General features: G+C 39.1%; 1 protein-coding gene and 1 pseudogene across 2 annotated transcripts in view; one reads left to right on the top strand and one right to left on the bottom strand.

Annotated features, from left to right (window-relative positions):
* Positions 1-25,790, bottom strand: part of LHFPL3 (LHFPL tetraspan subfamily member 3) — a 787,193-nt gene that overhangs the window by 630,651 nt on the left and 130,752 nt on the right. The gene's annotated exons all lie outside the window — the stretch shown is intronic.
* Positions 4,434-4,857, top strand: LOC136310635 (small ribosomal subunit protein uS8-like; annotated as a pseudogene).

Raw genomic sequence — 25,790 nt, 5'->3', positions numbered from 1 at the left:
AAAAAAAACAGAGGACTGGATGAAGAAGATGGGGCACATATACACCATACTATATTATTCAGCTAGGAGAAATGGTGACATCGGATCACTTATAGCGGAATGGTGGAGTCTTGGTAGCATTGTGCGGGGTGAAATAAGCGAATCAGAAAAAAACAGGAACTGCAGGATTCCATACATTGGTGGGACATAAAAGCAAGACTAAGAGGCATAAACAGGAGTGTGGTGGCTATGGGGGGTGGGGGGAGGGAAGGAGGGAGAGGGGGAGGGGGAGGGGTACAGAGAGAACTGGATGGAGGGTGGCGGAGGACGATCTCTCTTCGGGTGATGGGTATGCAACATAACTAAATGACAAGATAACCTGGAAATGTTTTCTTTGAATGTATGTACCCTGATTTATTGATGTCACCCCATTAAAATAAAAATTTATTTATAAAAAAAAAATGACACAACCTGACCAAGTGGTGGCGCAGAAAATAGAGCATCAGCCCAGGACACTGAGGACCCAGGTTCAAAACCCCAAGGTCACTGGCTTGAGTGCAGGCTCATCCAGCTTGAGTGTGGGCTCACCAGCTTGTGTGGAGTCACTGGCTTGAGTGTGGGATCACAGACATGACCCCATGGTCGCTGGCTTGAACCCAAGGTCGCTGGCTTGAGCACAAGTCACTGGTTCAGCTAGAGCCCCCAGTCAGGACATATATGAGAAAGCAATCAATGAACAACTAAGGTGTTGCACCTATGAGTTGATGCTTCTCATCTCTCTCTTCCTTCCTGTCTGTCTGTCCCTGTCTGTCTGTCTCTCCCTCTAGCTAAAATACAAAAAACAAAACAAAACAAAAACAAAGTAAAACAGCCTCTCTGGGATTTGTTAGCAAGTAATCTATCATTTACTAGAGGAGGAAGGTAGTGCCAGGATACATCAGATTCTCCTTCACTCTTCTCTCTCTCTCTTTTTTTTCCAGGTGACTTTCTGTTGGCCGTGTAGGTGGTGTATGTAGGTGTCTGTGACGGTTGTTTTGGTGGTATGTTTCCGGTAACTGAAGTGAGGTGGTATGTATATGAATGTGCACAGTTTTCTTCTAGTGTGTTTAGGGTACCTGACTAGGTGAAGGAGAGTAAAGGTAAAGGCATTTGCTGATGGAATGAGCACTGAGCTGGGAACTGAGAAATCTGAGTCCCACCTTTGCTCTATCACCAACTAGATGTGAAACCCTGGGTAAAATAAGTTCTCTTTTCCTTTTTTTTTCACCATCACACCCCCCACAAGTTATTTTTTCTGATGTATAGTTTCCTTATCTGAGGAAGAAGAATTAATCACTAAGGTTCCAAAGCTCCCTTATACTTTCATTTTTTCTTCATTTGTTTCTATATTTGCTTTCTTCACATTTCCTCTTCACATCCAATACATTGGTCCCATACTTGTTGATTTCATGTATTCATTTGACAAATACGTATTGAACACTTGCTGTATACCAAAGCCCTGTTCTGAGTGCTGAACAGACAAAACCCCCTATGCTCTTGGAGCTCATTTCATTCAAGTGGGGAAGACAGAAAATAAATGTTTTGAAAGGTAAAAAAAAAAAAATACTGAAAAAGAACAATGCTAGTTGGACAGAAGATATTCTATAATCAACACAGTGGAGGTACCCAGTAAAAATAAAAATTTAATTTTCTTTAAATATAATATAATCCATATACAACAAATCTCTACAAATACTGAGTGGCTTCTACCACATGCAAATAGTAGTTGTCAATTAAACTAACACTCAGTTCATAACCTAGCACTTGCTTAACTGACAATCATATTATTGTCCTGGCAACTCAAAAAACCCAATGCTACTGTTTGCTTTCTACAGGGATGTGCACCTGGCCAGAGTCACCATGCATGGATTTCCTTGAATGATCAAGTCTGCAGGCACATGCTAGCCGCTCTACAGTTAGAAATGGCCCCAGGCTGGCATCTCCACTGTACTGAACCATGCCTGAGTAGGGAACTCACCACAGAAATCCAGTTTCAGAGTAAGGATTTATGTGCATGTAAAATGACAGTTTTCCTACCCTCTATAAAATGTCCAAAGATGTGTTAATTTGCAAACAACCCATGTTATATGATGATAATCAGTGGACTTCTGGGGAGGGGGAGGGTAAATACTGTACTAAAATATATTTCAGTTCGGTAAGTCATTCCAGATGCTAAATGTTAATAAATCGTCTTTTTTTATATCACTATAGTTCCTCTTGTGCTCTCTGTATGCTCCTCTATTACACTTTCGGTTCCCAAAAGAAATGCGCACATTCTGCTTTCTCTGATAACTGAAACCTACCTCTGGGATCACTTTCAGGACGAACCTGCACAGTGTAGGCCCGGAGGAGCATCTGCAGGGTGTGTTAGGACAGCCTCAGGCTGACACAGGGGAGGGGTCCCAGACTCCCCCTCAGACCTTGGACCAGGTTGGGAGTCGGAGCTGTTCTGGGACTAAGGAATTTTACAGTTATATGGCCTGGTTGGTTAGAGAAGCACCTGACTCAACATCCATTCCTTTTGTCTTGAGCAATTCTGAATTTTCTCCTGGCTGACACAGAGGGTCTTTCTAAATTCTAGGTATTTCTGAGCCACTTGCCTGGTCTATGAGTGGCAGAGCTGGTAAGCAGAAGGGGGGCATGCCAAGATAGGTAATGGTGCTTTAATCCTTCAGTGTTCATGGGCAGTCACAATAATCACAACTCAGGAGAAAACAGACCCTGGAGGCCAAACATCCATGTGCTGGAACTAATGGTCATGGACTCCTCTTGTTTCCTATGACAATTCATTTACCCTCACCTGTGCCATCCCATATGAGTGTGAGCCTGGCGTGCTGAGTGGGGTTGGAGGGTGCTAGTATTGTGTGATGCTGTTCACTTTGAGGAGCAGTTTATGGCTACATCTTACCTGTTTTCCACTCCCTTCAGTGTCTACACAGGACCGTAAAATTGCCTAGGTTTCTCTCAGCCACATTTATCTCTGACTTCTTAAATTACTCTAATCATACTTTCTGAAAATGGGGTCCTGACATAATTATCAACTCTCAAGTATAAATTACTGGTACTCTGCAAGATAACCCAATTCAATGGGGGCTTCAGGATTCAATCAGCAGTCACTAGATCACGTATGACAATCACTCCTAAAGATAACTACAAATATTACAAAAATAAAGAATCAAGTTTAAAAATCAGAAGAAGCTATAGTGAGAGTGCAGTGAGGCTCAAAGGTAAGGAAGCCCTATTCTTTGGCATACTAGAGTGTAGGAGAACAAGCAGCGATCTCTGGCAGCCCCAGTGATATACTTAAAATACAATCAGCACCCCAAACTCAGCAGTTTGCCAAAGAGACGCTTTAAAAAGGTACAATATGTTGCCAGAAAGCAAGCTTTAATAAACACACAATTAAATAATCTAACTAAACATTGCCTGGTCAGATGGCACCCAGCCTACAGAACCATCTGGCTAAAGAAATACTTAGAGAATCATCAACCTAAAAACCTAGATTCTATCCAGTAAGGCACAAATCAAAGTTTCTAGATATAAACTGTCTCATTAAAAGATAATGGTTTATAGACCTTAGCAATCTACTCTTTTAGACACTTCCTTCTAGATATTGTGTGCTATTTCCTTCAGTCTCCATAAATTTTCTCATTCTGTTCAATTCAACATAAAATGTTATTGTGTTTAGCTGTTAAAAACTAAGAATCCCTGTATCAACTTCATGTCAATATCTATCTATCTATCTATCTATCTATCATCTATCAACTGACATGGAGAAGAATTACAATGAGCTAAAATTTCCTAGAAGAATCAAAACAGGTAAGAGGTTAATATATATCTATAATATATAAGGAACTCCTACAACTCAATAGCAGACATGCAAATAACCCAACCTGAATAGACATTTCTGCAACAGTGACATGCAAATGGTCAAAAGATTTATAAAAGTGTGTTCAACTTCACTAATCATCAGAAAAATGCAAATAAAACCCACAATAACATATTCCCTCACACCTATTAGAATGGCCATTATGCAAAAAATAAAAGATAACAAGTGTTATTGAGAAACTGGTACCCTGTACACTGTTGGTAAGAATGGTGAAAAATGGTACAGTTACACCTTAGAGAACAGTATGACTGCTTCTCACAAAAATAAAAATAGAGCTACCATATGATCCAGCAATCCTAATTCTGGGTTTGTATACAAGAGAACTGAAACTGGGATCTCAAATGGCTATCTGCACTCTTCTGTTCACCGCAGCATTGCTCACATTAGCCAAGATAAGAAAACAACCTGAGAGTCCGCCAGCAGTTGAATGGATAAAGAAAATGTGGTATACACATACAAAGTAATATTATTTGGCTTTTAAAAAAGAAAATCCTGGCTCTTTCCACCATCTTTCCATGCCAACATAATGGTGCACATGAATGTCCCGGCTGATGCTCTCAACAATATTAACAATGCCAAAAAGAGAGGTGAATGCCAGGTTCTTACGGCTGTGCTCCAAAGTCATCACCTGGTTTCTCACTGTGATGATGAAGCATGGCTACATTGGCGAATCTGACAGCACTGGTGATCACAGAGCTGGGTAAACTGTGCGATCCTCACAACATTAGGGCTGATCACCCTAATAAGGTTAAGTGATCAGCCCTGAATTTGATGTGCAACTCAAAGATCTAGAAGATTGGCAGAACAACCTGCTCCCATCCTGTCGGTTTGGTTTCATCACACTGACAGCCTCAGTAGGTATCATGGACCACAAAGAAGCAAGGCAGAAACTCACAGGAGGGAAATTCTGGCATGTTTTTTCTATGGATGTACTACATACATGCAAATAAAATTCCTCAGTGGACAAAAAAGGAAATCCTGCTGTACATAAAACACGGTTTAACCTGGAGGACATTACGCCAAGTGAAATAAGCCAGTCACAGAAGAGCAAATATTTCATGATTCCACTTAATGTGAAGTATCTAAAATAGTCAAATTCATAGAACAAAGAGTGAAATGTTACTTGCTAGGAGTTGGAGGGAGGAGTAAATGGAAGTGTGCTTTTCAATGGGTATACAGTTTCAGTTATACAAGATGAATAACTTGTATAGTTAGTTATATTATATAACATAGTATAACACAATACAGTAACAATACTGCATTGTGCACTTAAAAATTTTAAGAGGAAAGATCTCATGTTAAGTGTTTTTACCATAACCTCAAGAAAAGAGACACAATAAAACTTTTGGAGGTGATAAATATGTCTATTATCTTGAATGTGGTAATGGGGTTACAGATGTTTACATAATGTCTAAACTCAAATTGTATTCATCAAATATGTGCAGGGTTTTTTTGTTTTGTTTTGTATATCAGCTATACTTCAATAAACCTTAAAAACTAAAAAGAAGGAAAAAATTGAAACAAACCTTTCTCATGACTTGTCACCAGATATTAGTATACATAAATATCCTACAGGTATACACTCAGCCTTCCTTAGAACTGATGGTTAATCTGCATAATCATACAATTCCTTAGAAATAGAATCCCATGGGCCATATGTCTTTAACCAACCAGAAAGTCTCTCCTGATCTGTATACCAATTCTAATTCAGTCCACATGCAATCAAGTTTATGCAGCTAAATAGCTTACCCTCTCTTCCTTTTTCCTTATCCCTCTTCTCCTCTAGCCATTTTGATACAAAGATGACGGCTCAAAGGACAGAGGGAAAACAAGCCAATGAATTGTTCTCTTTAACTTGATGTGTCCCAAAAGAGGATGTATAAACTGCAAGTTGATTATCATTTATTGCTCTTGTATATTTGTATGTATGCACATACGTATGTATTAAATATATGGGAATTTAAACTTACTCAAAGTTTCCTTCCCCTCATCATTAGGCTGTTTCATATCATTTCTGTTTGAGTAACTCAAAATTTCATATGGCCAAACTAATTATTTGGTTATTTTAAAACTATACCAGTGCTACGTTTACAATTTTGTATTATATATTGACCTCCTATATTATTTTCTGAAACTTACTTATTAGTTCTAGTGTGTCTTGTTGCAGGGGTTGAGGTAATGGTTGCTTCCTTAGAATTTCCTTTGCAATCATGTTGTTTATAAATAGGGACAGTTGACGTTTTTCTTACCAATTTATGTTTCAGTTATTTTTCTTTACTTATTCATTAGCTAGGTTCTCGACTACTATATTGAATAAAAGTGGGGAAAAATAAGGAATTCAGATCTAAAAATTACCAGTTGTAAATACGGTTACAGAGATATAAGTATAGCATACAGAATATAAAAATAAATAAAAAGTAAATTGTGGCCAGTCGACATCCTTTCTTCATTCCTGATCTCAGGGAGAAAGTATTAATCTTTCACCATTATTATTTTAGTTATAGGCTTCTTGTAAATATCCCTTATCAACTGAGGAAGTTTATTTCTATTCCTGGTTTAGTGATAGTTTTTTTTTTAAATCATTAATGAACGTTGAATTTTGTCAAATACTCTTTCCACATCATTAAAGCAATCACTTGATATTTAATTTTTAGTCTGTTAATATGGAAAGTTACACTGTTTGATTTTGGAATGTTAAACCAACTTTTCATTCCTGGGATAAATCTTAGTCACAATATATATACGTATTGCTAGATTGTAGTACAGTTACACAATAGACTACTACTCAGCCATAGAAAACAAGGAACACATACATTTTGAGCCAGCATGAAGGGACGTGAGCATTATGCTCAGTGAAATAAGCCAGTTAGAGAAAAGCTAGTACCACATGATTTCAGTCATATGAGGAAAATAATGAGTCTAGCAAACAAAACAGAAATAGACTCATAGAGAATAGACTGACAGCTGTCAGAGGAGAGGGGGTTTGGGGAGCTGGGTGAAAAAGGTGAAGGAATTAAGCAAAAAAACAAACAAAATATTCATAGACACAGACATCAGTATGGTGATTAGCAGAGGAAAAAGAGGGTGCAGGGGGTCAAAGAGGGTAAAGAGAAGGCAAATGTGATGGAAGGAGACTTCACTTGGGGTGATAAACACACAATATAATATACAGATAATGTATTATAGAATTGTACCCCTGACACCTATGTAATTTTATTAACCAATGTCACCCCAATAAATCAAAGAAAAAAGAAAAAAGAAAAGGATTTTATATTTATGTTTATGAAGAACATTCATTTGTAGTTTTCTGTAGTGTCTTTGCCTGGCTTTGGTATCCAGAGTTATTCTGGCCTCATAAAATTAGCCAGGAAGTATTTCTTCTTCCTCTGTTTTCTAAAAAAGAATTTGTATAAGATTATTGTTTCTTCCTTAATTCTTTGATAGAATTCACCAATGGAACTACCTAGATCTAAAGTTTGCTTTGTAAGAAAATTTTTGTTAAAAAATATAATATTGTTCATAGATATCAACCTATTCTTTTTTAAGTTTTTAATTTTCTAATTTATCTTTTATGTCAATTTTGATAAATTGTATTTTTTAAGAAATTGTCCATTTCAACAAAGTTGTTGAGTGTATTGGCATAACAGACGGGTCCATATAGTTTATTGTTCCGTTTTGTTCTCAGAATCCGCAGGGATGCTCCTTTTCTTTCCTGATGTTGGTTATTTGCATTTTCTCCTTTTTTCTTCAATAGTCTTGCAAGAAATTTAATCATTTTTGTTAATGTTTTTAAAAATCAACTTTTGGCCTTGTCAATTTTCTGTTGTTTGCAACCCAATTCGCTTATTTCTGCTCTTCATTTATTATTTCCTTTCTTCTACTTAACTTTGGGGTTAATTTGCTCATCTTTTTCAACCTTATTAACAGGAAACTTAAATAATCAATTTTTACTTTTTAAGTGAGGGGGGGGACAGACAGGGAGGTACAGACAGGGAGAGAGGGAGATAAAAAGCATCAACTCATAGTCATGGCACTTTAGTTGTTCATTGATTACTTTCTCATACGTGCCTTGACTGGGGGCTCCAGATGAGCCAGCAACCTTGGGCTCAAGCCAGCAACCTTTAGACTCAAGCCAGTGACTATGGGGCCATGTCTATGATCCCATGCTCAAGCCAGCAACCTCAGGCTTTTGAACCTGGGTCCTCAGTGTCCCAGGTTGATGCTCTATACACTGTGTCAGCACCTGGTCAGGCTTAAATCATTGATTTTTAAGCCTTTCCTACTTTCTAATATAATCATTTGAAGCTACACATTTCTTAAGCACTGCTTTAAATGCATTCTAAAATTTTGGTATGTTATATTTTCATTATTTAGTTTAAAATATTTTGTTATACACAAATTATACCTCAATAGCAAAATCATGAAGATTTATTTTCATAAGCCTCCAAAGGAAAGATGTACCAGACAATCTATATGCTCACATTACATGAACTATTTGATGAGAACAATGCTTTAGGAGAAACCTGTGCAAATGGAATCAGTGGTGTAGTAACTTTTAAAACCAGGATTTATTAAAAAAATGTATATCCAAGGAAAGATTACAGAAAAAGTACCACATGTAAAATTCATTGCACAGTCAAGTGGAAGCCACAAACAAATGAAGCCAAAAAACAGTGAAATAGTGTGTACCAATCAGTGTAGTTCATTTTGTATGAACATTTTTTTAAAAGTAGAATCTGGTAGAATTTTTTTTTTTTCATTTTTCTGAAGCTGGAAACGGGGAGGCAGTCAGACAGACTCCCGCATGCGCCCGACCAGGATCCACCTGGCACGCCCACCAGGGGGCGACGCTCTGCCCACCGGGGGGCGATGCTCTGCCCCTCCGGGGTGTCGCTCTGTTGCATCCAGAGCCATTCTAGTGCCTGAGGCAGAGGCCACAGAGCCATCCTCAGCGCCTGGGCCATCTTTGCTCCAGTGGAGCCTTGGCTGCGGGAGGGGAAGAGAGAGACAGAGAGGAAGGAGAGGGGGAGGGGTGGAGAAGCAGATGGGTGCTTCTCCTGTGTGCTGTGGCCAGGAATCGAACCCGGGACTCCCGCACGTCAGGCCGACTCTCTACCACTGAGCCAACTGGCCAGGGCCGAATCTGGTAGAATTTTTATAATACTTTTTAATAAGATTATTGCTAACTATAACAACTTTTAATTCTGGTATCTTGTGACAAAGTACAGAACTTAAGAAAGTTGTCTAATATAAGATGTTGCATGCTTGCTTTATTTTCTGTATTTTTCTGAAGTGAGAAGCAGGGAGGCAGAGAGACAGAGTCCCGCATGCACTTGATTGGGATCCACCCGGCATGGGCATGCCCACCAGGGGGCGATGCCCTGCTCATCTGGGACATTGCTCCGTTGCAATGGAGCCATTTTAGCCGCCTGAGGCAGACAGAGGCTATGGAGCCATCCTCAGTGCCCAGGCCAACTTTGCTCAAATGGAGCCTTGGCTGCAGGAGGGGAAGAGAAAGAGAGAAAGGAGAGCGAGAAGGGTGGAAAAGCAGATGGGTGCTTCTCCTAGGTGCCCTGGCTGGGAATCAAACCTGGGACTTCCACATGCCAGGCCAACACTCTACCACTGAGCCAGCCATCCAGGGCTAGATATTGCATGCTTTTTGATAAAGAACAAATGTTGTAAATTTTCTGAACTTCTTTGTGATGACAAGTGGTTAACAGTATGCTACATAACAGATATTTTGGAAAAAATATAATCACAATTTGTCCCTTCAAAGTAAAGGTGTCACTTTTAGCAATTAGAGCACAAAGATTTAAAAGATAAAGATATGGAAATGTTTAAACACATGGAATTTTAAGGATAAACATAGACATGTTTCCATTTTTTTCTTCATAAAAATCGTGTTACCTCTAAAAAAAGTCTCACATCATTTTAAACCTGTTTTAAAAATATTTCGAACAAAGAATTTTAGTAGGAACACTTGATTAAAATGCAACATCATCCAATTAGTTTGCAAGAACAATTTAATGACATGAGGAGAGATAAAAATGCACTAACTGAATTTCAATAAGACCTTTGCATAATTAATGAGTGAATAAAAATAAAGACCTGAGAACCATGATTTAGTAAGTGCAGTCAGTGTTACCCTTCCTCATATGATACACATATTTGTATAAGGTATTATTTCAGCCATCAAATCAATTAAATGCATGTAGTTAAAAATGAATGAGACCTTCAAATTGCTATATCACAAAGTATGAAACCAAAATTTAAAAATATAATGAAGCATATTTAATCACATTGCTGTCACTGGTGGCAAAAAAGAATTGATGGGGGTATACTATCAAAAAGGTTAGAATTACCTACCGGCTAGGAGTACCAATTGAGTTTGAGTATTGAATAAGCCCTGGGGTAGATATTTAATCTGATTATTAATTTCTTTCTCTGAAAAATGTGAATATTAAAAATACATACCACATAGGATTATTATAAGGATTAAATGAGATTAAAATATATATAAAGTACCCAGACCAGTGGCAGCCACTTAAAATAACTTTATATAATAAATATTATGTAATAAACTGTATTATGTTACTCTTTTATTAATTATTCAACTATATTATATTAATAGTTATTAAACAATATCATATAACTTTATATAATAATATAATGCAAGTCAATTATGTAACTTTAAAATATTACATTATTAAAAAAGTAAAAAAGGCCCTGGACGACTGGCTCACTGGTAAAGTGTTTGTCTGTCATATGGATGTCCCAGGTTCAATTCTTGGTCAGAGCACACAGGAGATGTGCCGATCTGCTTCTCCACCCCTCCCCTTCTCACCTCTCTCTCTCTCTCTTCCTCTCTTTCTCTCTCCCCTTCCTATAGCCATAGCTTGATTAGAGCAAGTTAGCCCCAGGTGTTGAGGATGGCTCTATGGCCTTCAACTCAGGTGCCAAGAAGAGCTCATTTGCTGAGCAATGGAGCAACACCTCAAATGGGCAAAGCATCGCCCGCTAGGGGGCTTTCTGGGTGGATCCTTTCTGGGCACATGCAGGAGTCTGTCTCTGTCTCCCTTCCTCTCACTTATAATAAAATAAGTAAATAATAATAATAAAATGTAAAACTATTTTTTTTAAGTGAGAGGAGAGGAGATAGTGAGACAGACTCCCACATGTACCCTGATAGGGATCCACCTGGCAACCCCCATCTGGAGCTGACACTCAGACCAATTTAGCCACTGGCTGTGAGAGGGGAGAGAGAGAAAAGACAGAGAAGGAGGTGAAGAGAAGCAGATGTTCACTTCTCATGTGTATCCTGATTGGGGATCAAACCCAGGACATCCATATGCTCTATCCACTGAGCCAACTGGCCAGGGTCAAGGGAGACTAATTTTAATATTATATATTATTTGACCTTATAGCTCCAAACATTCTTTAAATATGTGGCACTGGTCACATTTCAAGTGGTCAGTGGTTACATGCAGCTAGGAGCTACCATAATGACTAGCTCAGGTCTAGAATACAATGAATATGCATAATAGGTATTATTTGAAATTTTTTATTACTACTATAATTATCAAAACATCAGAAACCCTTGCATTCTAATGCAAACCCAAAACATATTGCAATAGTATTATCATTACAATGTCTCTTCTACAATCTTGGAAATGGCCTTATTATTGTTGTTGGAAAATCATAAGGAATCCAGTTGACCTTATAAGACTGAATTACAGGGCATGGGGTCAGTCTATAAATAATCACTTATTTTATAGTTACCCAAAACATGAAACGAATGCAGGAGGAAATGTACACTTAGATTTAGAAATTAAATAAAAAACAGACTTGGTTGAGGTAAACTTTCAAAATTGAGAAAAAGAAAAAGATATTCAACAATCCATGTAAGGAGCCACTGATTGACAAGACATTTATGTTCTAATGAATCCAGATTATGTCCTACCATAAAGAGTATGTGTGTATGTATTGATATCATGGGTGCAGAGGTGTGATAAAAAGAAAACTATAAATCTAATCTGAATGTAAAATTATCCAAATCTAATGCCTTTTAGTAAATGAATATTAAATAGAATATTATAGAAAACATTTAATCCATTTTTCTCATTCATTTTCATTTTAAAATGTTTACTTTTATTTTACTTTCCTTTCCTTTAACTTTGTTGTGCCACCAAATAAGGGAGCCAGGTCTTTAGCAAAAAGACATTTCCTGGATGTAAGCAAAATACTTAATAAGCATGTAACACACTTAATAAATAATAATAATATATTACATATTAATAATATATTAAGTAATTGGGTAAATTCCTAATAAATCATTATTCGTGAGAGTGTAATAATATTAATAGGTTTTTAAATATTATTTGTCTACATAGTTGATCAGCAACTAAAATCTAATCTTGGGCATTTCAAATATGATTTATTAGCATTCACCTGAAATTTTAGAACTGAATTTGCTGGTAATCACTTTCCAAGTCTACTTGCATAGTAGTCTGATTTACAAAGATTCACATACTCAATTTATATTACATACAGTACAGAACTCTACAAGTTCAAGAATTCTCAGTCACAGTAAATATAAATACGGTATCATAAAATGGAAACTAGGACACTGACCGATCTTGCACCTAAGTTCATTCCTTTCCATAAAAAATAAAATATCCCATTGCATACTGAAACCAATTCATTGTAAAGTGATTTTTATGGTTTTTTGAATCCTCAACCCCTTTCAAAGGTGAAAGCTATGCACCCCATCCCCAGAAAAATTCACATAATTAAAAGTGTTTGCATGCAATTGCCATAGTGTAGTCTCTGGTCCTCTGACCTTAAATTGATATATTGCTGGCATTGAAAGATAGGCCACACGCAAATATTCCATAATTCTAGATGGACAAAAAAAGCAGTCAGGCACACATGGAAGTGCTTCCCCTTTTTATGCCCTAGCCCTCCATACCGACTTCCTGGTTGGTAGAGTGAAGGTGGACATATCATGAGCAGCCAGTCCTCTGTAACTGTTGAGTAAGTTGGTCCATAGTGCCTACAACTAAGATATTACTAGAACTTAAATTGGAATTTTTATAACAAAAGGGATAAATTAATATACATGTTATAGAAAATCATATCTCTAGCCTGACCTGTGATGGCGCAGTGGATAAAGCGTCGACCTGGAAATGCTGAGGTCGCCAGTTCAAAACCCTGAGCTTGCCTGGTCAAGGCACATATGGGAGTTGATGCTTCCAGCTCCTCCCCCCTTCTCTCTCTCTGTCTCTCTCTCTCCTCTCTAAAAATGAATAAATAAGCCTGACCTGTGGTGGCGCAGTGGATAAAGCGTCGACCTGGAATGCTGAGGTCACCGGTTTGAAACCCTGGGCTTGCCTGGTCAAGGCACATATGGGAGTTGATGCTTCCAGCTCCTTCTCCCTGTCTCTCTCTCTTCTCTCTCTCTCTCTCTCTCTCTCTCTCTCTCTCTCTCTCTCCTCTCTAAAATGAATAAATAAAATAAAAATTAAAATGAATAAATTTAAAAAAATTAAAAAAAGAAAATCATCTCTAGTTTACTAAGTATTTAAAGTTAAAAATATATAAATCAGTTTTACATACATATTTTCATCCATAGATTACAGTGCCATTAAATATCTATGTGACTGTCATTGGCTGAAAACCCACAAAGACCCAAGGATCTTATAGTCAAGTGAGGGAGACTCAAGTAAAAGGGAGACAAAAGTCACAAAAGACAAGAATATATGCTAAAATGGGCTAAGTTCAAGACAAGCAGAGCAAGGGCTCAGTTTTCAGGAAAGCTTTCAATAAAGCTGACGATAAAGCTGCATCCAGGATGAGAACGGGCACCCCAGGGCAAGAGAAAGGCAGGAAAATGCCTGGAGATGAGAGAGGAAAAGACAAGTGGTGAGGTCAGCAAACGTCTCGTCACAGCCCAGGCAGAGTTCAGCGCAGGGCATCACAGGCGGTGAGTCTGGAGAGATGGGCAGAGGCCAGACCATAAAGGGTCTTACATACCTTGCTGGAGTATTTGGACTTCATTCCGAGAGACCACTGCAAGGCATTAAAGTTATATAAATGGGAAGGAAAGAAATCAGATAAATGAATTAAGCATTAGTCTCCAAAGTGTGGTCCACAGAGCTCTAGGGGGTTCCCAAGATTTTGAGGGGGTCAAATTATTTTTATAATAATAATAAGACATTTATTACCTTTTTCACTCTCATTCTCTTATGAGTATGGAGGCTACACAATGAGTGATGACATCACTGGTCTTAGAACATGCCACTGTTATTCTTGTGTTTTAAATTTTTATTAACAAATTGGGGCCATCAACATGTTTTAAGAATGCAAAAGCCGCCTGCAACCAAAAAGTATAAATACTTCTGAATTAAAAGTTTCACTCCAACTGTACTGAATGAAACAGGGAGAGAGAAAGGGCAATGTTGAAATAGGAGGATCATTTGCATCACAGATGAGTGCGTGATGACACTAGTGTGGAATAAGGCTTACAGGAGGAATAGAGAAAAGGGGATGAGTCTGAGATATGTTGAGGAGGTAGAACCAATAGAATTTGGTGATTAATTACAATAGGTGTGGGGAATAAAGAAGAGGTCAAGAAGAACACAGATTCTGGCTTTAAAAGTTAAATGGAATCCTCACAGATAGAGGCAACCCAGAGGGGGTGTCGGGAGTAGGATGAGTTCAGCTGAGGAAGCGTTTTGCATCCATTTGATCATGTGCAATGCTGAGTTAGCTGTAACAGTCTTGAGGACAGCAGTCTGGAAACAGACAGTTAAGTCCCCTCAGCATGTAGGTGGTAACTGAGGTCTTTCAAGGAGATGAGGTCATCGCCAGTGAATGTGGAGTGTGAGAAGAGAGGAGGACTCGAAAGAGAGCAGGAGTGGGCAGAGGGGAGGACTCATTGAAGGAGATGAAAAAGCAGCACCTCACCAACACACTAGCAGGAATGTAAAGCCAGGTGTTTTAGGAAGAAGGCATGAGTCAACTGTGTATAACACTGCTGAGGAAACTGGTCAGTTCCTGACAAGACGGAGAACCAGACCTGGTTGCTGAATTCCTTCTCCAAAATCAACACTGGAGAAACTGCAGAAGCTAGGGGATGCACAGACAGAAAGTACCAGTAACACAAAAACTCGGGAATGCTGGGAAGGCCAAAGGCTGTCATGAATCAGCAAGGACAGTGCAGTCTGGTGCAATGGGAAAACAGTCTGAGGGAGAGCTTTTCAATTCTGCTTGCTCTAGTGCCTACCCGCACTGCCACAGAAGATCACAAAACCAGCAGAGTAGCCTGTTGCCAGGGTACAACTATCAGACAGCACACAGCCCAGTGGGCAGGCAGCTGGACTGGAGCAGTGAGGCTGACTGGTCCCAGGGATGTTGACTCCACCAGCTCCTCTCCCTTTCAAAGCCAGCACCAGGAGACCATAAGCCAAGGAGACTGGCATGGTGGTAAGTGTACGCCATGATAAAACTCTAAAGCCTTGCAGAAAGAAAGAGCTCATCTGCAACAGGATAAACATCTGAAATCATATCTCTCAGTAGAAAAATTAGATGCAAAAATATACAATAGTATTTTAAAATATCAAAGGGAAAAATTTAAACCTACAATTTTATGCCCAACAAACGATTATATACATGTGATGGTGAAATAAATATACTATCTCAAGCTTATAAGGTTCCAGAAACTTTGTCACATGGTCTGCTTTGGAGAAAGTTTTTAAAAAGAGACAAGAAATAAATTCAGTAGAATCCTGCAAGAGATACAGGAAATAAGAATGATCAAATAAATTAGAAAATTGTGCCTCCTCTAGAAAAGTAGAAAACAGAAAAAAATATGACTCAAAACAATTTAGTTCTAAACACCAGGACACGTCCAGAGGGTGTGAGGTACAGGGGCTAACAGGATGCGAAAGTCTCATTGGGGAAACATGCAGCCTAGTGGTTTTTACCTTTATACACTTGGGGACTGATGACCTAGCTGCTAGAAACAGAAACACACAGCAAGTAAAGTATTATCTCTCTGGGCATAACAGTACAACAGAAACTGGTGCTTGATTTCCAAACTCCACATGTACAACGCATTGAATACTACGTAATTTTGTCCAGATGCTTTTTGTCTATTGCGCATGGTTTGTAAATGCTCTGCATAGTGCAAAGTTTGTTTGAACAAGTCTACAAGTCCCAAAGGTATCTAAGACAACCTTAGTAGTATTTTCATTGATGGTAAGTGGCAATCACCCTGACTATAAGCGAATTCAACTAAGATCATTGGGTCTACAATCTTCATACAGCATCAGGTGGTTAATTCTTTCACAGACTGGCATGAAATTTCTGGCAGAATGGCACTGGTCCATGGCCTGGCAGTTGAAAAAAACACTGATGTAGACAGTGTTAAACTAGGGATTAAATAACAGCAAACAAATTAAAAATGGCACAGTTTGTAGCAAAGAGGCCAAGAGAAAGTCTGAGAAGTGTCTCTGGAAGGAAGATGTTCTTAACTTTTATAATAATCAACTTAAGAAATTAGCCAGAACTAAAGCCAGAAGCAGTAGAGTTAGGAGTGAGTGAGAGATAAACACAGATAGCAAGTATAGAAAACTATTTTAAAATTGTCTCTAAAGACCTGGGTACAGGCCCTGGCCGGTTGGCTCAGCGGTAGAGCGTCGGCCTGGCGTGCGGGGAACCCGGGTTCGATTCCCGGCCAGGGCACATAGGAGAAGCGCCCATTTGCTTCTCCACCCCCCCCTTCCTCTCTGTCTCTCTCTTCCCCTCCCGCAGCCAAGGCTCCATTGGAGCAAAGATGGCCCGGGCGCTGGGCATGGCTCCTTGGCCTCTGCCCCAGGCGCTAGAGTGGCTCTGGTGGTGGCAGAGCATCGCCCCCTGGTGGGCAGAGCGTGGCCCCTGGTGGGCGTGCCAGGTGGATCCCGGTCGGGCGCATGCGGGAGTCTGTCTGACTGTCTCTCCCCGTTTTCAGCTTCAGAAAAATATAAATAAATAAATAAATAAATAAATAAATAAATAAATAAATAAATAAAAGACCTGGGTACATGGAACAGACTGATGGCTGTCAGAGGAGAGGGGTTTTGGGACTGGACGATAGAAGGTGAAGGGAGTAAGTGAAACACACTCACACACACACACACACGGCACATAGACACGGACAACAGTGTGCTGGCAGGCACAGGGGGTAATGGGGCAAAAGGAGACTCGGGGGGGCAGTGGGTGCACAATGCAGTGTAAACAATGTTTTATTGAGTTGTACCTTTGAAACTATACCCCAATCATTTCAATTAAAAAATAAAATAAAAATTGTCTCTAGAGGAAAAGAAGAGGAAATCAACACATAAAATATTGGGGTTGTGGGAGGGCTTCTCAGATGGGAAGGAATTGAGCATTCTTATTTATTTTATCATTACAAAGATTTGAGGTGGTTTTGAAATACATACAATCCAACATCTATACAATGGAATAACTACTCAGCCATAAGAAATGATGACATCAGATCATTTACAACAACATGGATGGACCCTGAGAACATTATATTGAGTGAAATAGGTAAATCAAAAGAAGCTAAGAACTGTATGATTTCACACACAGGTGGGATACAGAACTTAGACTTACGGACAAAGATAGGAGTGAAGTGATTACCAGGGGGAGGGGAATGTGGGGGAGGGAGAGGGGGTATGAGGATTGGGGAGGGGGGTGGGGAGAAGGGTGTAAAGAAGGGCAAATATAAGGTGATGGAAAATGAAAATAATCTATATTATGAAATGGGAAACAATTATAACGTACTCCTGTTGCATTCCCAAGTATTGTGGCCCTCTCAGAATAAGCAGTTGTTCCGCGGCACTGACAGCTAACCCAGCTACTTCTCCCCTGGAATAACAGCTCCCCTGGGGTAACAGCTTTTTAAAGAACTAACAGAAAAACTTTGGTTATTCAGATTTGGGCATTGGGCAGACATTTTCTTGAAAATGAATGAAATGAACCTATTACTTCAAAGATAACAACATAATATTTGTTAGCAAAAGAAAAATTTAAGCTTTAAAGTAAAAATTTGAAGTTTGGGACACTTGTATCCAGCATCTTGAGCTTGCCAGCTTTCCAATACTTACTGACGTTTGGATAAGATCCGTGGGGATAATAAATATGACACTCTGCTACGGCATAATGAAACATCAATGTTTGGAAGGCTCGAATAACTCATCGAACCAATTATCTTCCAAATGACAATGCATTATGGTACAAAATTATACGTAAAAATTTATTCAAAATGGACATTGGGCCAATAAATTTTAATGCAACAGACTACAAAATGTTTGATGTGTTTCAGTTTCCACGATAAAAATAAGAAAGTAAGATATTCAACTACTGGTTAATTATGGCATAATATTAAAATAAAATATCTTCAATGATCTGAAAAGGCTATTAAAACACTCTTTCCTTCTCCAATTATATATCCATGTGACTTGGATTGTCTTTATATGCTTTGGTAAAACAACACATTGCAACAGGTTGAATGCAGGATCTGACATGAAAATGAAGCTTTTTCTTATTAAGCTACACATTCGATTTGTAAAAATATAAAACCAAACTAATCTCACTATTTTTTTTTGTTTTTAGAAATGTAGTGAATGTTCACAAAATATGTGACTTGGCCCTGGCCGGTTGGCTCAGTGGTAGAGCGTTGGCCTGGCATGAAGAAGTCCTGGGTTCGATTCCCAGCCAGGGCACACAGGAGAGGCGCCCATCTGCTTCTCTACCCCTCCCCCTCTCCTTCCTCTCTGTCTCTTTCTTCCCCTCCCGCAGCCGAGGCTCCACTGGAGCAAAAGATGGCCCGGGCGCTGGGGATGGCTCCTTGGCCTCTGCCCCAGGCGCTAGAGTGGTTCTGGTCGCGACAGAGCGACGCCCCGGATGGGCAGAGCATTGCCCCCTTGTGGGTGTACCGGGTGGATTCCGGTCGGGCGCATGCGGGAGTCTGACTGCCTCCCCGTTTCCAGCTTCAGAAAAAAAAAAAAATGTGACTTATATGAACATGTAATGGTTTTTAATATTAAAGTTTTATATTAACATGTAATGATATTACATTAACATGTTATTTTAAAATAAATTAGCTGTGTGGCATAGCTAAGCCTGTAAAGCATGTTAGTGCACTGAATGCTACAGGCAACTGTAAGACAATGGTCAGTACTTAGGTTTCTAAACAGAGAAAAGGTACAGTAACAATACAGTATGAAAATAAAAAATGGTACACTTGTACAGGGCATGTGCCATGACGGGAGCTTGCAGAACTAAAGTTCTCGAGTGAGTCTGTGTGAGTGGTGAGTGACTGTGAAGGCCTGGACGTCGCTGCTCACTGTTGCAGACTTCAGAAACACTGAACACTTAGCTATGCCGAACTTATTTTAAAACATTTTCCTTTCCTCAGTAACAAATTAAGCTTATCTTACTATAACATTTTACTATATAAATTTTTATTTTTCTAGCTTTCCAACTCTTTTCTAAGAACAGTTAGCTTAAAACGCAAGCATACTATATGGCTGTACAAAATATTTTACTTCTTTATATCCTTATTTTATAAGCTTTTTTTTATTTTTTTTTTATTTATTCATTTTAGAGGAGAGAGAGAGAGAGATTGAGAGAGAGAGAGAGAAGGGAGGAGGAGCAGGAAGCTTCAACTCCCATATGTGCCTTGACCGGGCAAGCCCAGGGTTTTGAACCGGCAACCTCAGCATTCCAGGTCAACGCTTTATCCACTGCGCCGCCACAGGTCAGTATAAGCTTTTTTCTAGTTAAGAATTTTTTTTTACTGTTTAAACATTTTCATTAAAAATTAAAACACAAAACACACACTAGCCTCGGCCTGCATGGGTCAGGAGCAACAATATCACTGCCTTCCACCTCTACTCTTGTCACTGGAAGGCCTCCTGGGTCAGTAATGCACAGAAGGCTGTCATCTCCTACGACAACAATGCCTTCCTCGGGAACACCTTCCTGGGAACACCTCCCAGACGACTTCCCTGCCCGAGGCTCTTCCTGAGGGTGTCGCTCTTCAGGAATGGTCCATGATAGTCTGCTTGGTTTGTTTCTTTTTTCATCATAAATTTGCTTGTGAGCAGATAACGCACCATGAACTGTCTTCTCTATTAATGAAAACCTTCTGGTATCAATATCCATGTTTTCAAAAAAATTTATTTAAGGAGCTTGTTGAGGTCTATAAAAGTTCTGCTAAACCCTTCACTGCGATTTTTTTTTTTTTCGGTCAAATTCTGACCCTAGTCCTGAGGCCAGTGTTTAATTCCCAGAGGCTCACATGTGTACAAAAGAAAAGCTTCCAAAGATATATGTCAACTGAGTTATTTACTAAAATAATGTATTAGTCTGACAGAGAAAAACATATTGATATCATATTAAAGCTAGGCATTTGGATGAAGAGACATACTGTCATTCATTTATAAACAATGAAAAACAGAAATAAAAAAATAATTAAAAATTAAAAATATCTAGAGTTGCAACGTTATTTTATAAATCTTAAATGGTTAATTTTAATAGTTCCACAAAGGCAGGTCATAACTGACAAGCCAGAAGCCATGACTTGGGCTTGAGGTAGATATTTTAGTACTATCTGAAGTTTTGTGAAGGTTTGATTAAGTACAAATTCTAGATTCAACATTAATCAGACAATATAATCAGAAGAGCAATTGTTACTACATCAACTACACGAAGGTAGATTGAATGTACTAACTTGTCAAACCTGAAACCAAGTGCTTACTTTTGTTACCTCCTAAGTCATCAAGAACATTCCATTGTTTGCATCTCTGAAAAACAGGATATTAACTATTAATTACCAGAAATTTTACTTAGACGATAGCATGCATTCTAGGATATGGTGAAACTATTTAGTGATTACTTTATAATCCTGCTTTCATGTATCAATTGTTCTATAGTTTTTTCCTATGTGAGGAAAACTTGGGAGTATGGGACCCCACTATCAGGTTACATATGCAGATTTTAACATAATTGTGGACAGACGCTGCCAAAATGGCCATCATTTAGGATGCCATTAGGCAAAGGTGATATATGACTGCAGTTCTAAGTGGCTAAGTAACCATTTAAAAACTAAGTGAGAAAGGAGGACTGTTACCATTACCTACACAATGCATTATGACACTGAGTTATTACCTACTTCATTGGGTAGTACTTTCCATCCACTTTAATTAGACAAGGTCTAGCCTGGCATATGTTGTATAATCTCAGCTTTCATATTTTCAAGAAGCAACTGGGGCTGCTGCTGCTGACAGTTCTCATTCCTGATGCTCATCATAGGAAAAACTGATGCATGAGGGTTTTCAAATTGTGACTGCTTGAACTGAACAATCCAAGCTACTTTGTTCACGACCCTGAGTATAAAAATGTCAAGTACCTGAAGAAATAGACAATTTGAATTTGAAATAGGGTTCAGAACTTAAGATTCCACATAAACCATCAGGCTGCTTATAACTCTAGGTGAAGACAGCAAAAATATTTTAATCTCCAACAAAGAAAAGGACTAATGTGGACTGAATCAGCCAGTGAGTACGAAGCCTAATTATAGGATGCTTTTTTAGATATGTGGTTTGCTTCTTTCAAATTTACGCAGTAATTTAAACTATATGTTGACAAAGTATTTGAAAGCAAAGACCCTGCCAGGTGTGCTTTAAAGAATGATCTGACACTAGCACCATCCATTTTATGTAATTAACAAATTACAAAGATGAATGGGCTTCCTTTAGGAAGCAGAAGGGAAGCTCTGTGATTGCTTCACTTGTCAGTCTCTTTGCCGACCCTTCTGTTTAGTTCATTTAGAGTAGGCTGGAGTAGGCTTTAGAATAGTAACATTTCACCCATCCACAAAGCCAGCTTTTCAGGTTCACAGAGGTTTCATTTAAGAACTGGACTCATCTCCTTGAATATATTTAAGGACATTGCATGTTTTTCTCCTCCCTTCCTCTCTTCTTCCCCCTTGCCTTCCACCCCTCTGTAAACATTCGTGACTGTTGACAATCAACAAGTCTCTGCTGGATTTGACTAAACTCTGAACACCTTGAGTGACAATGTCTTTGAAGCCCTAGAAGTTAGCACAGTACACAGAACACATTAGATACTCTATAAACGTTTGCTAATTATTCACTAACTTAATTTCATTCAGTAAATATTTTGAGTGTTTATTATGTGTTACACATTGGGCTGGGGAGGCTAAGAGTAATGACTACTGTACAACTGCTCTTCCCTCAGGAACCACAGCTAGTAAAGGAGAAAGACAACAGCAGGTAATTATGAAGCAGTGTGGAAGTTCAATGAGATGACATTCATCAAAAAGTACTTTTTGACTCACAAATGTAAATGAAAGCATGAGGTTGGTCTAAAAAATAAAGTATGTTTTAATAAAAGAAAATTCTTAATAAAACAATTGTTTTATTACAACCCAAATGTCTCCAGATCTGGCTTGTTGACCTTTTAGATTAAGCAATATTTGAATTTGTTGTTAGGGGTGGGGGGCTACAATGTATTTATTCAGTTAGTCCATCCTTTTATTATCTGCGTTTCTTTGGTCTTACAGTCTCACTGCAAGGTAATAAACTGTCGGGACAAAGTTATACCTGGTGCACACATTTTAAACCCTGATCTGCTCTTAATTTGGTCCCTTTTGTAAATACTGACTTCATTTTTTAAGAACTTCGCTATGTTTTGGAACATAGTGTAGAACACTAGAATAAAAATTTCACATATAAGTCAACCTAAGATATTTCAATTCTTAACAAGCAAGAAAAATTAAAAATAAAATCCCACCATACACTAAAAGAAAATGCTTAAATGGACACTGGAATACACCATGCCCATAAACCAGAAGATACCCCAGTGCTACTTGCATGGGGGGTCATGCCACTTCACACGACTCTGTGGCGTTAAGCTACAATTTTGCCATTATGAACAGAAGTAATAGGTAGTGTTGATATAACAACAGTTCAAATGACACAGAAGCTCCCCTGAAATTTATCTTCTACATATAACATTTTATTTTAAGAAAATTCAGCCCAAGCTGGGAAATAATAAAAACTTATCTATTTGGTAAGTAAAGGTTAAAAATAAGAAGATGAAAGAAATATTTTATTTAGTCCCCACTATCGAAAAGCTTCATAGGCCCTGGCCGGTTGGCTCAGTGGTAGAGCATCAGCCTGGTGTGTGGAAGTCCTGGGTTTGATTCCTGGCCAAGGTACACAGGAGAGGCGCCCATCTGCTTCTCTACTCTTCCCCCTCTTCTTTCTATCTCTCTCTTTCTCTCCTGCAGCAAAGGTTTCATTGGAGCAAAAAGTTGGCCCCACTGAGGATGGCTCCATGGCCTCCACCTCAGGTGCTAGAATGGCTCCAGTTGCCACACAGCAACGTCCCAGATGGGCAGAGCATCGCCCCCTGGTGGGCATGCCGGGTGGATCCTGATCAGGCACATGTGGGAGTCTGTCTCTGTCTTCCCACATCTCACTTCAGAAAGATACAAAAAAAAAAAAAAAAGAAAGAAAAATAAAAATAAAAGCTTCATAAAAACTTTCTAGTAAATAATTTCACAAAATATCCCTTCTCAGAGTTAAGAGAATCCCTCAGATATTCCCAGTTGTAAAAACATAAATACAATTTCATCACTAAAAATGAAAATTAGCAATATAATTAATCACTTACAGATGTGAAAGCAGAACTAAGAGGAAATGTGTATTTCAGCTGAACTCTTTCTTTTTCATTTTTCTTTTGTTTCTTAGCCTTTCTTTTCTCTTAGGTGACAAGAGCAAATAACCACAGTCATCTGTCTACTCATCATCATAATAATGGTAATAAGATCTAACATTTATTGAAAACCTAGTATGTGCCAGGCAGTACTATAGTAAGACCTTGCTCAGAAAAATTAAAGCTTACAAAGCTACTACATTTTGGAATAAACACTTAAGTTCACATTGGCTCGGGTCCTTTGTGACATATAAGCACCCTTTGTCAATATAATAGTCCTCCCTTTATCCACAGTTTTACTTTCCATGGTTTTAGTTACCAGCAGTTAATTGCAGTCTGAAAATATTAAATACAAAATTCCATAAGTAAACAATTCATAAGTTTTACATTGTATGTTGTTGCGAGTAGCGGGATGAAACCTCACACTGTTCAGCTCCCTCCCGCCGGCACAGGAGCCATCCCTGTGTCCACGTCCTCCACGCTGTAGCTGTAGACGCTGCCTGCTGATTAGTCACTTTGTCACTGGCACAGTTATCAGACTGACTGTCAATGGTATCACAGCTCTTGTATTCAAAAAACCCTTATTTTACTTAAACACCATGCGTATAACTTTTATTACAGTATACTGCTGTCACTTTTCTGTTATCAGTTACTGTTAATCTCTTATTAATTTATAACTTAAGCCCTATAATGGGTATGTATAATACATGTAGGGAAAAAGCATGTACACATAGTGTTCGGTACTAACCATGGTTTCAGGCTGGGGGTTTTAGAACACATCCCCTATGAATAAGGGGAAGACTGCTCTATCAATATCTGAACACCCCTCTAAAATCCCAGTCCCAAGCGTCCCCCATCCAGTCCCACTCTGCTCTCTATCCCACCCCTCCACCATCTGACCCCAAAATGCCTCTCCCTTTGTTGGAACCCACAGTCTGTGGACTGTACCCTTTTCCCTGCCCTTCGTCTACTTCACATCTTCATTCCCACTTTCCAGCTTAAATCCTATGCTGTATCACAGGCTTTCTCAAGCTCAGCACAACTGACAGTTGGGGCTGGATAATGCCTTGTGGTCCAGCTGTCCTGCACATGACAGGCTGCTCAGCAACACCCCTCACCTCCATGCACTTGGGTAGCTTCTACCCACCAGATGTCAGGAACTTCTCCCCCAAGCAGTTGTGACAATCAAGAATGTCTCCAGATCTGGCCTGTTGACCTTTTAGATTAAGCAATGCTTGAATTTGTTATTGGGAGGGATGGGAGGGGGTGGGGCTACAATGTATTTCTTCAGTTAGTCCCTCCTTTTATTATCTGTCTTTCTTTGGTCTTACACAGCCTCTCTGTAATGGAAAGCTGTGAGCCTGTGGAAATGAATAGAAAGGCTGTCTAGTTCCACTGTGGATCTTACAAGAGCTCCTCTGTGCCTCAGTGGAAGGCCTTTCTTCTTTCTGCACCTCCATTTAGCAGCACTTCTGTGAGTTACAGACAGCTCTCTCATTCCCCAGCAAAGGCCCTGAGCCAAGTGAGGCTCTGCCGCCCTCCGCACGACAGTGAGTGCCTATCAGGAGACAGCTAAATCAGAAAACCAATTTCACTGTAATAATAGCAGCAAGTCACATACTTGGTAAAGTAGTTACAGTTTTAAGAAACTTAATATGAAAAACACTGCAAACCACTCTCTGCCCCCCACCTTTTTTAAGAGAGAGAAGCACTTAAGAGATAATTTCTTGTCTAAAGCACTAGTTGAGTGATTTTTCTTTGTACTATTTTAGGAGGTGACATCAGGTGGCTCATATTGCCTCCTTTAATAACAAAGCTAAAGCCCCGCCCAGCCTGTTCGCTTTCTACAGGCCAGGTCTCTGCCAGGCTTTTCTCTCCCCCGCCCACACCCAGCTTTACTGAGATACAATTGATCCACAACAGTGAGAATAAGGTAGGGAGTGTAGTGATTGTATGTATATACTGCAAAATGACAATCACGATAAGGTTAACATATCCATCACCTCCCAGAGTTACAATTTGTGTGTGTGTGTGTGTGGTCAGAACTTTTAAAAACTATTCTTTTAGCAGCTTTCAAACATACACTACA

This window comes from Saccopteryx bilineata, chromosome 7, assembly GCF_036850765.1.
Source record: "Saccopteryx bilineata isolate mSacBil1 chromosome 7, mSacBil1_pri_phased_curated, whole genome shotgun sequence".
Classification (NCBI taxonomy): Eukaryota; Metazoa; Chordata; class Mammalia; order Chiroptera; family Emballonuridae; genus Saccopteryx; species Saccopteryx bilineata.
Note: the sequence above shows the minus strand (reverse complement) of the source record. Positions and strands in the feature narration are given on the sequence as shown.